Raw genomic sequence first — 12,459 nt, 5'->3', positions numbered from 1 at the left:
ATGACAAGACGCTATCTGTAATGCAGAGCCTCCAGACCCCATGGCTTTCCCACCCTAGGCACAGCCAGCTCCCTTCCGATAAGGATCTGACATTGATCCCCTGGAGCAGAGCTCAGGGAAAGCTAAGGTCAAGCCAGCTCCAGGATGGCAACTGTGAAGCCAATATTTGAATTCTAGAACCTGACCATCTTGTTACATAGGTGCCTTCCTGTCGTGTGTATACACCTAGTACTTCCCATTGCTGTTCGGTATGTGCTCACCAAGGCTTACATGCACACAGGTTATATGAGCTACCCCAATATTATGACCTCCTCTGCCACGGCAAGGATGGATCAAAGGAGCCCCAGAGGCACCTGGCCACTCACCAGGCCCACAGCCATGAGCCTGGCTGCCCGGAGCACAGGACAACCAGCACCAACAAGGGCGGTAGAAGGCTTGCCTGAAAACTACCTTCTGCACCTGGAACTCAGCCTGGGCAGCTGAAGGTTGGTGGTCTTCTCAGCACCTCAGGGATGGACTCACCCAGCACAGGGCAGGGAGGGGCTGGTGTCCACACGGAGTCCCACTTCCTGAGTGGAGAGGACTCAGTGCACACTGCCTTCCAGAGGACAGACTTCCCTGGGGCATTTCTGGACTCTCCACAGAGGAGCTGGACTGGGTCCCAGTCTGGCATACGTCCATGAGTGGGCTGCACTAACAGGACAGGGGTTTCCCTCACTCCTGTCACCATCAGGCCTCCTGCACAAGGGGCTCCCTGGTCATCCGGGCAGAGCCTGCCCTTATGCTTCCCCGCCTCCCCAGAAACCAGGACAGAGGCAGTGGGTCTCTGACAGAGGTTGCTGTATTGGAAGAGACTCTGGCATCCTTTCTGTGATCGGTCTCCCAGTCTTGGGACTGGGATCGGGAGTCATCCTGGGAGCATGGAGGATGGAGAAGAGAGGTGTCAGTACACTCCATTCTGAGTTGAGAGCCCTCCTGAGGGTGGGGTTGAGGTAAAAGGTCTTTAGGGATGTGAACCTCCCACTGCTGGGGAAGCTGTCAGGGCATTGCTGCCCATGGTGCCCCAGAGGTCTGCCCACCACCGCACCCATGCCATTCACCAGGACTGGGAGAGAAGGAAGGAGGGCAGTAAGAGGGCTCACCGAAAACACCCCCCACTATGCATGCTACACCCCCCTGCAACAGCAGCTGCGACCCATGGCCCAGCCCCCATCAGTGCACCCTAAGGGACTGAAGTTGGGTCAAGTGACAATTCAAAGGTCTAACTGAACCACTGCCCCACCCATGCATGTGGCTGCTGACTGATGGTAGCTCCAGGGAATCCACCGGAAGGTGGGGGAAGAAGGAGGTTGTGGGCTTGTCTATGAGGCAGGACCCTCAGGCCAATGTGCCGGCCATTCTGTACATCCAGCCTGTCTGCCCAGCACAGGGTGCCCTCCCCCAGCTCACAGCCAAGGACTTACAGATATCCAGGGCTCCCGCTCCATCACCAGCCGACCTGTGGGCAGAGGACACACAGAGCAGCTGTTTCAACAGTGCAGGGACATGCTCCCAGTCACCCTCCTGAGAGGTCTCAACCTTGTCCTTTCCTCTCTGCCCCCTACTTCCTGCCTTCTTTTGACCAACCAGGCCCAGGGAGAAGGAGGGGCACGTCCAAGTGGGAGCTTCTATATCCTGGTTGTGTGACCGTGGGCAGCAGCTCTGAGCCTCCCCTGCCTCCCCCACTGAGCCTCACTGCAGCTCCAACCTCTGCGGGTGAGAATATAATTTGCTTAAGCCCTGAGCATACAGAATTCAGTCCATGGTAAGTGTGATTAATATTATCCAGGTGATAGCTACCTTGCCAAAACAGATGAAAATTTTGAAATTCCTCCAGTTTTTTGATTCCCGAGTCTCTCCTAGATCCTAGCAGGAGGCTTGGCACTTAGCAATTACATCCTCTGTGTAATAATTGACTAGTGAATTGTCCACCGACTGAAGGCTGCCCCAGCCAGTGTGAGCTGAGTGCAAGGTGGAATGGGTGGTGGTGGTGCTGGACAGATAGCACTGCCACTGAGCTGATTCTAACCCATGTCACCCTACAGGACACAGTAAAACATTCCCTGTGGCATTCCAAGCCTATACAGCGTTCCAGAGTAGACAGGGTCATCCTTTTCCTGAGGGGGGGCAGGTGGCATTGAACGGCCAATCTTTGATTAGGAGCAAACTGGAAACCCACTGTGCCCCAGGGCTCCTAAGAAGCCTGTGACCATAAACCAAGTCTTGCTATGAAATTGAAAGCCCATGTGAGACACTGTTTGTTTAATGACTCACTGCCCCTTGTCATCAAGCCCTTGTCCCTGGGGGTCAGTGCTCTCTGTGATGGGGGTGGGGAGCTCACTGAGGAGGAGGGAATGACCTCAGCAGCCAGGAGCAGGACAGGGAGGCCCAGCCAAAGCTAAGGGACTGAGATAGGCATGCTGGGAAGCTTGGAGCCCTCTTGTCCAGAAAGCCCTGGTGCATGGGGGCAGTTGTGGGGGGAGGGGGCCGGGCTGCCCTTGGGGAGCTGTGAGAGCTCTAGGGGTGTTTCCTGCACAAGAAGAGCCCTGACTGCTCAAGCCTGCAATGATTGGGTCTATTTTGATATGGGGCCCATACATACGTGTGATTGTGTATTCTTTACAAGACCATTCGAGTTGTAAGAAGTTCAGGGCACAAACCTCCCATCTGGACCTGGGGGAGGATGTGCATATAAAAGATAAACTCAAGCTCCCCACTCATGTCCCCAAAGAGTGGGAAGGGAAGGTCCCCTCTCAGAGAACAGGAAACAGGCCTTGGGGACAGGCAGCAGCCTGGGTGGAAACCAGGCTTCTAGAAAAGGTCTCCAGAGGGCAGCAGGCATTTGCTCCCTGAGGTCAGAGCCCATGACTGCCACTTGTGGGGAAGTGGACCAGATCCCACTCTGAGGGCCCTCCAGATCCGGTTTCAATGGGGACAATTGGTCCAGAGAAAGTGGGGGCCCTGGCCTACAACGGAATGCTGGGTGGCTGTGACCTGCCCGCGCCCCAGCCCATGTGCTGTGGCAGAAGCTGTTTCCTCCAACTTTCCAGTGTTACCCCAAGGCAGTGGGCAAGGGGTAGGTTTCGCCCATTGCCTGTGTGCATAGTAGAGCAGTGTGTGATCTGCTCTGTCATGAGGGCTTCTTTTCTGAGTTTCAGTTAGCTATGGGGACATCCCTGAGTGAGGGGGAAATCAACCTCCTCCAACATGACGTACAGAGCAGGATGCGGCCGGGCCCCAGTGCAGACGCTGAGACCAGAGATCAGCAGACCTTGACTGCGCTCGTCCTCAGTGACCTGAACCACAGTTCTCTCCTCTGTCACTTCCCAGGATACAAGAGCAGGACCCTGCTGACGGCCACACACAGGAAGGGACTGAGACTATTTCAACCTTCACTCTGACCCTGACACCACGTGTCTTCAGAAGGACGATGGAGTACACAGGCCATGCCTACTGCTGTGGGGAGGCCACACCCTCACCTGCGCTCCTGGCCCTCCAGCAGCTGGGGAAAGAGGTTCCCCTCCATGTCCAGGTCCAGCTTGATGTTCAGGAGGTTCGGGGACTGATGCAGCATCCGCTTCATGCCCGGCTTGGCTGAGCAGGGTGGCCACCAGTTCATCCTGTTTGGTGAGCATGTCGTTGACCGCCAGCTCCCTATTGTCCTAGGGGTCAGCCATGATTGCCTCAGGATTATCAGTCTGTGGGTGGGCTGAGTCTCAGCTGGAAGGTGGCATTCACCTGCCACTGCTTCCCTGATTCCCCTCCTGCAGAGAGCACCTGGGCAACCTGCTTCTTGGGGCTCCACCAGCACCAGACAGCTCCCCCAAACCCCGGGTCATCTTAGTGGTCAGCAGCAAGGGATTCCACCCAATGGATGTTAATTCTGGTCATCCACCAGCCTCTCCCCCTGAGACAGCAGCAGGGAGAATGTTGCCCTCTAAGGGATGGTGGGAGGGCTCCCGGAGGTGTGAAGTGACAGACAAACCTGGAATCCCTGTCACTATGCTGGGCACACACCCAGTGCTGGATCAATGCGATTCATTGTGATTGAAAAATGCCCCCACCCCACCCAACCCAGCCTGCTGCTGGAGGAGCTTCCAGGCCATGGCATCCTAACTGAATCCCCATTATCAGGCAACTCACATGCAGAACCCCCAGTCCTGAAAATAGAAGCCAATTTGGAACTGGCCCAGGACAGAGGGGGCAGGAGCACAAATGTGCAGCTGGGAGGCTCTGGCTGGCTGGAATTGGGCAGCCACTTCTAAGAACAATGGTCCTGCTCTTGTTTTAATCCTAGGGTCCCTTTAGCTGGAGGCTCAGCCTCACACACCCAAGAGCCTGTGCAGCCCAGGGGCCTCCTCTAGCTCTGTTCCCTGGGCTGCCATGACCACTGCCAGCCCATTCCTTCTCTGTGCCCCATGGCCTCCTACCCTCATAGCAGGTGTCTGCCTCTCCTCACCCTTGACTCTCTTCCATTGACAATTCTTTTACCTCTGCCTCAGGCTCCCTCCTACTTGGGCTCCCCTTTGGCTCCCACCCTAAAGATATGCCAATGTTCTCAGCACCCACCCCCTCAGTGCTCCTGCCTCCCAGCTCATGTGCCAGCACTGAGCTTCCCACTCTGCCCCAGACCCAGCTTGTGGTCTCTGCTCTTTTATTGAGTCGCTGTGTAGACATAGGCCAGTCAGGTAGCCTCTCTGTGACCCCGGTACTCTATCAGTAAAAGGAGGGTAGTAATAGTCCTTACAGAAAGGACTGTTCTGAGAAGTAAATGATGCTTTTTTTGTAAGAATTGGAAAGCGTTGCTTAGCACTATGTATCTGCTCAATCAATGTGAGTTACAATAATTATTCATCCTTAGCTAATTCCTCTGTCCTGTCCCTCCCTCGGGCCAGGGTCCTGGCCTGCTTCCCACAGCCTCATCTCTGGGGAGGTCCAGAGTAGGGGAACTGAGCCCTAAAAGGTCTTGAGACAAAATGAAGATACAGAGGCAAGGGCCCTGCCAGAAGGAGGTAGGGGCACCCGTGGCCACACCTTGGTCTGGGCCTTGACCGTGGCAACGATGCTGTCCAGGTCCAGCAAGCAGTGTTGCCCATCAACAGCATCAACAGCTGACCTCTGCGCTGTAAACATCACACACACTCAGGGAAGAAGAAGGAACATAAAGGACAGGTAGGATTCAAGAGGATGCAGGGAGTGACAGGCCCTGGGGAGCTGTCCTCTAACGTGGTGCTGAACCCTAATGTGAGGGGGCAGGGCTGATGAGGGAAAGGAACTACATTCCTGCCTCCACTGAGACCTTCTCCACGCACACTCAACCCTCTGCCGGCTGGATTCCTACCCCTGGGGACCCTGGATGGAGTCCTGAACTCTAAATCTTCCCAGGAGCAGCTAGGCTCCTCTTGCTCCCATAGAGAGACTGGAGGATTTGAACCATGGGTCTTAAGATTACACGCCAGTGCTGATCTCACAGGGCCACCGCCACTCCCTGGGACACTCCACAACAATCTAAACCTAATGATATGCTGGCTTTCCCAATAGAGAGATATGGTCAGGGTATACTGTTACCACAAAGAATGTAAGAATTTATTTTGACTTATATAGATGTGTGTACTCATACACACACAATAAATGAATAACATCTGTAAGTAAAATTAATGCAAACCCATATCATCATCTGTATGTCTGTACTTGCACAGATCCTGTCTGAAAAGGTAGACAGCAGAATATTAGCTTTGCGTAGAGATGATGTTTTCAATTTATTGCTTCACTTAATTTGGGGGAATTTGCAATTGTCATAAAATTAAGGAAGAAGACCACATTCATATACATGATATGCACATCTATATAATCCTTATAGACTAATCTAATACAACGCTAAAGAAATACACATATAGGAGGTACGTTTATAAACATTTTCTAAAAAGGCATATTATATATACAAAAATAAGCACTGTGTTGCTGTGAATATATATTTGCTTGTTTGTTGGTTTGTTTGCTTCCCAAACCAAAACCATTGTCATCGAAGCCTTTCTGAGGCAGAGCAGAATTGCCCTCTGTCAAGGCTATATGTGAGCACGAAGCCTCATCTTTCTAGACCAGCCTGCCTGTTAGATTTGAACTGATGATTTGGGGTTTCCAATGCACTATGTCACAGAGTCTGTGTGTGTTTGTGCTTGAGTGTGTGCTTGTGACTATGGGTGTGTCTGTCTGTTGTATCAGCATGTGTTTGTGTGTCTGTATGTCTGTGTGTGTCCATGTGTCTGTGTCTCTGTATGTGTATCTGTGTGAATGTAGACAGAAGTGTAAAGCAGTCCTGGTACCACTATCAAATAAGCATGAAATGCTCACAGCTCCCACTGGCCAAGCTTGTACTTAAACCAGAAACTGCAGGGGATCAGAAGGAAGAGGGTTTTAAAGCTCTGAGAGGGGAGGAGCTGGATGCCCAGGGCAGGATCAGGGTGGGAAGGGAGGATGGTGTCCTTGGAACAAACTCTGTGACTCCAGTCTCCCATGCCTGTCCCTCTCACCCACTCTCCAAACCGCAGCCCATGACCCTGTGACATCCTCTGGTTCCCATCATCCCTCCCAAGCCCCCTTTCTGACAAAGGCTGCTTTGGAAGGTCAATTCTGACAGGCCCCTCTCTGCTCCTCCTGACATCTGCCCATCCTATCACGGATTCCTGAGTCCAGAAGGGCTGACCACCAGCCGCTGCCAGTTCCTGGAGACTGTGCATCAGAGGAGAAGGAGCGCCCCAGGGCCGTCAGTGCCTGCTTTTCCAGAAGTTGATCACCGGGACTTTCTTCCACAAAGCCCTTGGGTGGACTCGAACCTCCAGTCTCTCAGTGAGCAGTTGAGTGTGTGAGCCATCTGTGCCATGGCCAACACCATGGGAAATGCTACTCCACCAAACACACAGACACACACACACACACACACACACAGCCCAGAGGCGTGCCTTGGACCACATGGCTCACTGGTTGGAACACACTTGTCTCACCATCTCAAAGATGGATCTCAGCAATAGGATCTCAGCCTTAAGTAAATTAACGAGGTTCTCCAATACCATTTTGATCATGGGGACAGCATCTTCATCCTGGGAGGGGGGGAGGGTAAGAGAAAGGGAGGGAAAGACCATGTTCAACATTCAGGATATTGATTTAGTAACATGGATAAAACCAGCACAATCCAACCCACAGGGCCCCAAACCCTTGTGCATCTCACCCACATCGCCCAAGCTCCCCTGCATGACAAGAGAGAGAAGTGCCCTGCGCTAGATCCACCCCACCCTCCCCCGGCTGTGTGAGGGCAATGACTCTGCCTGCCCAGGAGCAGGTACAGCTCAGCACAGGTATTCCAAGGTCACCACAGGCCGCAGACACAGCACTGACTAGCCGCTAAAGGTTTTCAGGGAGTGGACACACTCCTGGATCCACCACGGATCACTCTCTGACCTGGAAGAAATCATTTCACTCTGGGAGCCTCCGCTTCTCATCAGGTCAGGGGTGAGTGCACGTGACTGAGAATCTAGGACCGACTTCTAGAGATGACCAATCGTAGTTGAAATAGTTAACTAGCCTGATGGGGGATTATGAGGCAGGTGGGTGCCATTCCACACCTTAACACGCCTGGTCCTGATGAGGTCTAGAGTCCTTTCTGTCCTTAGGTTTTATTATCTACAATCCTGGGGTCACACATGCTGGTGTGCTCTTTCTGTGGGAACTTAGCTGACTCCTCCCTAAGATCGCTGCTTCTCTTAAGACAAGGCTTTAGGGCCCCAAAACACTCTTGTTTCTGAGAGCCAGGTGTCATGCTAATGCACCCATATCTTCAGTGATCTCTTCATGAGAGTAATACTGACTAGGACCACTTCATAACCACTCATTGCTCTTACCTCAAGGCTCCAATTGAGCCAAAGCCAAAAGACATTCATACATCGGTGGTTTATATATGTTCCTGGTTCCATTTAAAGACATTATTACAAACTTATTGGGGAACATTCTAGATCATCCCCTTGGAGCTTATGGCAACTCTATTGATCTTATCACTAATTTAGCCACTGGTAGAGAATCTAACATGGTTGAGAAATGTACAGAGTGGCTTTTAGTCCCAAATACATGGATTGTTGGCTCCTACTTTATCGAATTGCTATAGAGGGCATTTTATAACTTGTGATTGCCTTGACTCACAAAAACACCGGGAAACATTCCTAACTCCCACAAATGCGCACGCCCATGTAAATGTAGAAACCTTTCTGTTCTCTGAGCACCAGGAGGTCACCACCAAGACAGCCTGCGTTCCTGTTGGTCTCCTTGCTGGTGTCTCTTTATAAGAAACTCTTCTTTTTCTCTCTAGCTTGGTGTTAGTGAATTGGCTCTACAGCTCCAGGGCTAGAGCCTTTAATAAAGGTACAAAGTTGGTCCCCAGCAGGGAACTGGTTACACTAGACCAGGTTGCATCTCCTGAAGGACCAGGATTCAGGACAGAGCTGCGGTGAGAGACAGCGCGCCCTCTTCTGGTCGATGGAGGTCCCTCTACCCTCAGTTACCTAGAAGTGTGGAGAGCTCCGCAGTGGCACATCCACAGTGAGAAAGAACTGACATACATGCACATGAGATGTCTGAGGGAACTGCAAATTCCCTGTAAGGACTACAGAAGACTCCAGTACTGTAGACCCCCGACGCTAAGAGCCAGCAGTCAGATCAGGACAAGGTAGAGCAGGAGTGGCCGAGGCTGAGGATGATGTTGGAGAGTTGGTGACAGGAGCTGGCAGGGAGTTCCACAGCATCTGGGAAATGGCTTCTGTCTTGGTGGAGCCGCTCAGAGGAATGACCCATGAAACTTCTGTAACTGCAGTATTCTTTACTAGTTGGGATATGGGAGCTGGAATAGGGGTCTGGTGATCATAATATATTTTTTTGCTGCCCAACTTGCTCGGTAGAACTGAAATGATGAGTGGAAAATGTATGAGGAATGTTTCATGACTCCGTGACAATTGGACACAAATAGACTGAGTTGACGTCCAGCATTTTATACGCTCTTTTTGAAAACCACCAAGAGTCCCTTGAGACTTTATTCATTTCTCAAAGGTTCTGAAGTTTGTGGATGGAAACAGGGAAGCAAAAGGAGAAGGAAAGTGGGATGAGGAGGGAAGGGAGGGAAGAGCCTCCGCGGAGAGAGGAGAAAGCAGCTTGCCTTGGGAAAGCAAGTGAAAGCATGAGTGCCCAGAGAGAGGGAGGAAGCAAGAAGTAGGAAGTTCAGGAAACACAGACAGTGAGTTTTAAGGAAGAGAGAGAGAGAGGAAGGACCATGAGGAAGGTGGGTGGAGGATCAAGAAACTCTGACGCCCTCACTGACCCCGTGGTTAGAGGAATGTGAGGCAGAAAGACTGTGCACTGTTTTAAAGCAATGGAGCAGATTATGTACTGTGAACTCATCCTCCTCCTGATTCCTTCCCTCCTGCGAAGGCTGAGGTTAAGGGATGCCTGGATCAGAGGTGCCCTGCTCACTTCTGCAGCTCATGGACTGGGGGATCAGGGAAACTACTTTGTAAGATGCTAACTGACTGCTGCCTCTTTTTAGGAGAACCTTTTTGAAGCAATATCAAAGTACAACACATATTTTTTTTAATTTGAAATTTTTGCCACCTAAGCTACATACCATACAATTCAATCATATAAAAATTGTACAATCATTAACACAATCAATTTTAGGTTGAGTCGCATATGAAATGAGCTGTGTAACCACAATCAGGTCTATTGATTCCTCTCCTGATACAAACTGTTTTCCATAAACAAGGAATGTCCTTGAAAGTTTCAGAGCAGCAGGCTTTACCTCACCAGCTGCCCTCGTAGGCCTTACCGGACCAGCTCCATTCGGACGTCCACAGACAGAAGCACTGCAGAGCAAGACCAACACAGCAAGTCCCAGCATGTGGCTCAGGGGATGGCCTGGGAGAGCCAGGTCAGTAGCTCCCATCACTGCTGAGTCGTTGGCCGGGGCGACCCTTCCAGTGCAGCAGTGTGTGATGAGACCTCAGGCACTGATGCCCGGAGTGGGATGAGTGCTGCCCTGTGAGTCTCCTTCCAAGCCTTAGTCCCACTGGTTATAAAGGCCTCTGCTAGACAGTTCCGACTTGTTATCCGGAGTTCCGGTTTGTTCAGCGCCTGAGGTAAATAGACAGATTTAAAGGACCACACATCTTGACACCTGCCTGGATTGCCTGGGTCCCTCATGAGATTGCAAGCTAGCCAGAACAGAGGTAAACACTTAAACATTGGGAGAACTCAGGGACAACACAGACGTCTTCTCATATGCCAGCCTGCTCCCACCAGAAACTGGGAACCGCTGTGTGATGGAGACTTGTGGCCAAACAGGAATGCCTCATTTGAGGGTCTTGGCTTAGCCCTTCTATTTAGTCACACGGAGAGCTGATTGAGCCTCTTTGGAATGGAATACTGAGCGTCAGCAAGTTTAGAAAGCTAAGGCAGGATATGATGGGAAACACACTTTGATGCCTATATTGAAGAAAGAGGAGGTCTTTTTCATGGAGGTACTTTCTCAGACTCTAGGACCCAGGAGGGGCCCCAGTTCCTACTTTCCTAAAGATGTGGATCCTGTTCAAAGCCTAGCCCAAGTCTACCAGGAGAGTGATGCCATCAGAGCCAAAGTGCATCCATTCAATGTGAGACAGAGGACTCCTAGGTTCACTCCCTCTGCTAGCATGGTGGAACATAAAGGATCAGGATGTCTGTTCCTCCCTTCCTCCTGACTCCCCTAGGACCTGACCCAGGTCCACAGGAGCCCACCTCGCACCGCAGAGCCCAACCTGAGCATCCTGACCTGCCTCCCTCCCAGCAGCAGGAAGGGAGAGCTGGAACTAGGAAGGGCTTGAGGGTGGCCCCGGACAAAGCAGCAGGGCCACGTGCTGTGTTCACTGACTCAGAGGTGGGAGCTGGGAGGTGCCAGGGAGTGAGACCTTGGTCCATCCCACCAGCATCAAGTCCTTCCAGGTTGACTTGAGACCCCAAGACCCAAGGAGATGCCAGAGCAGAGACTGGAAGCTTCGCTCTTTCAGCCTCCAGAGTAAGTTATAAGCGAGGACCAGACGATTATTTCCATTTTGTTTTCTACTTTTCTTCCACCAGTGATTACTCTGCACAGGGTTTTTCTTTGTGTTATTTTTCTTTTAATCATTTAATAGGGGCCTCATACAGCTCTTATCACAATACATACATATACACATACATTGTGTCAACAACATTTGTACATTTGTTGCCATCATCACTTTCAAAATATTTTCTTTCTACTTGATCCTTTGGTATCAACTCCTCACTTTCCCCCTCCCTCCCACATCCTCCCTCTGTAACGAACTTTTGATAATTTATAAATTATTATTATTTTATCATGTCTGGCACTGTCTGAGGTCTCCTTTTACCCCCTTACCTGTTGTCAATCCCCTTGGGTAGGTTATGGGTAAGTCATTGTGATTTATTCCCCCTTTCTCCTCTCACCTTATTCCTACCTTCCTCATATGGCTACTCTCAATATTGGTCCCGAGGAGCTTATCTGTACTGATTTCCCTGTGTTTCTAACTCCTGTCTGATCCATGTACATTCTCTGCTCTCACCAGATTTGTAAGGTAGATTAGGGTCATGAGAGTGGGGGGAGGAAGAATTAAAGGGACAGAGGAACGCTCTATGTTTCATTGATGCTATGCAGCCCCTGACTGGCCTGTCTCCTCCCCATGACCCTTCTGAAAGGTGATGCACAGTTGCTTCCAGATTGACTTTGGGCTTCCTCTCCACCTCCCCCACTCATTCACATTAGGGATTGTTTGCTCTGAGATTTGATGCCAGATACCTGATCCCATGTACATACACCTCATGATCACACAGGCTGGTGTGCTTCTTCCATGTGGGCATTGTGGCTTCGCAGGTAGATGGCCTCTTGTTTATCATCAAGCCTATAAGAACCCAGGTGCTACATCTTTTGATGGCCTGGCACCATCACGTTGCTTCACCACATTTGCTTATGTACCCACTTTGTCTGCAGTAAACCTGCTGGGAATGTGAGCATGATGATCAGAACAAAGTGTTCTTGCATTGAGGGAGTCCTTGAGTAGAGCCCCAATGTCCACCAGCTTCCTTAATACGAAGCCTATAAACATATGTACGTAAATCTATTTCCCCATCGGCATATATAAATATATTTTTATGTACATGTCTCTATTTTGATCTGTATAGATGAACTTTGTCCCTAGGCCTTTCCTCTATTTTCATTTACTTTCCTTTTGTTCCACTTTCATGTTCCAAGTTCATTTTGGTTTCTGTGATTCCTCTTGGTTACATTGCCCTTAATCAAGCCCTACCAGAGCAGCCAGTCCACAGAGAGAACATCATGGCTGGCCCCACTATGAG

This window comes from Tenrec ecaudatus, chromosome 6 (genome assembly GCF_050624435.1).
Source record: "Tenrec ecaudatus isolate mTenEca1 chromosome 6, mTenEca1.hap1, whole genome shotgun sequence".
Taxonomy (NCBI): Eukaryota; Metazoa; Chordata; class Mammalia; order Afrosoricida; family Tenrecidae; genus Tenrec; species Tenrec ecaudatus.
This window is presented reverse-complemented; position numbering follows the sequence as displayed.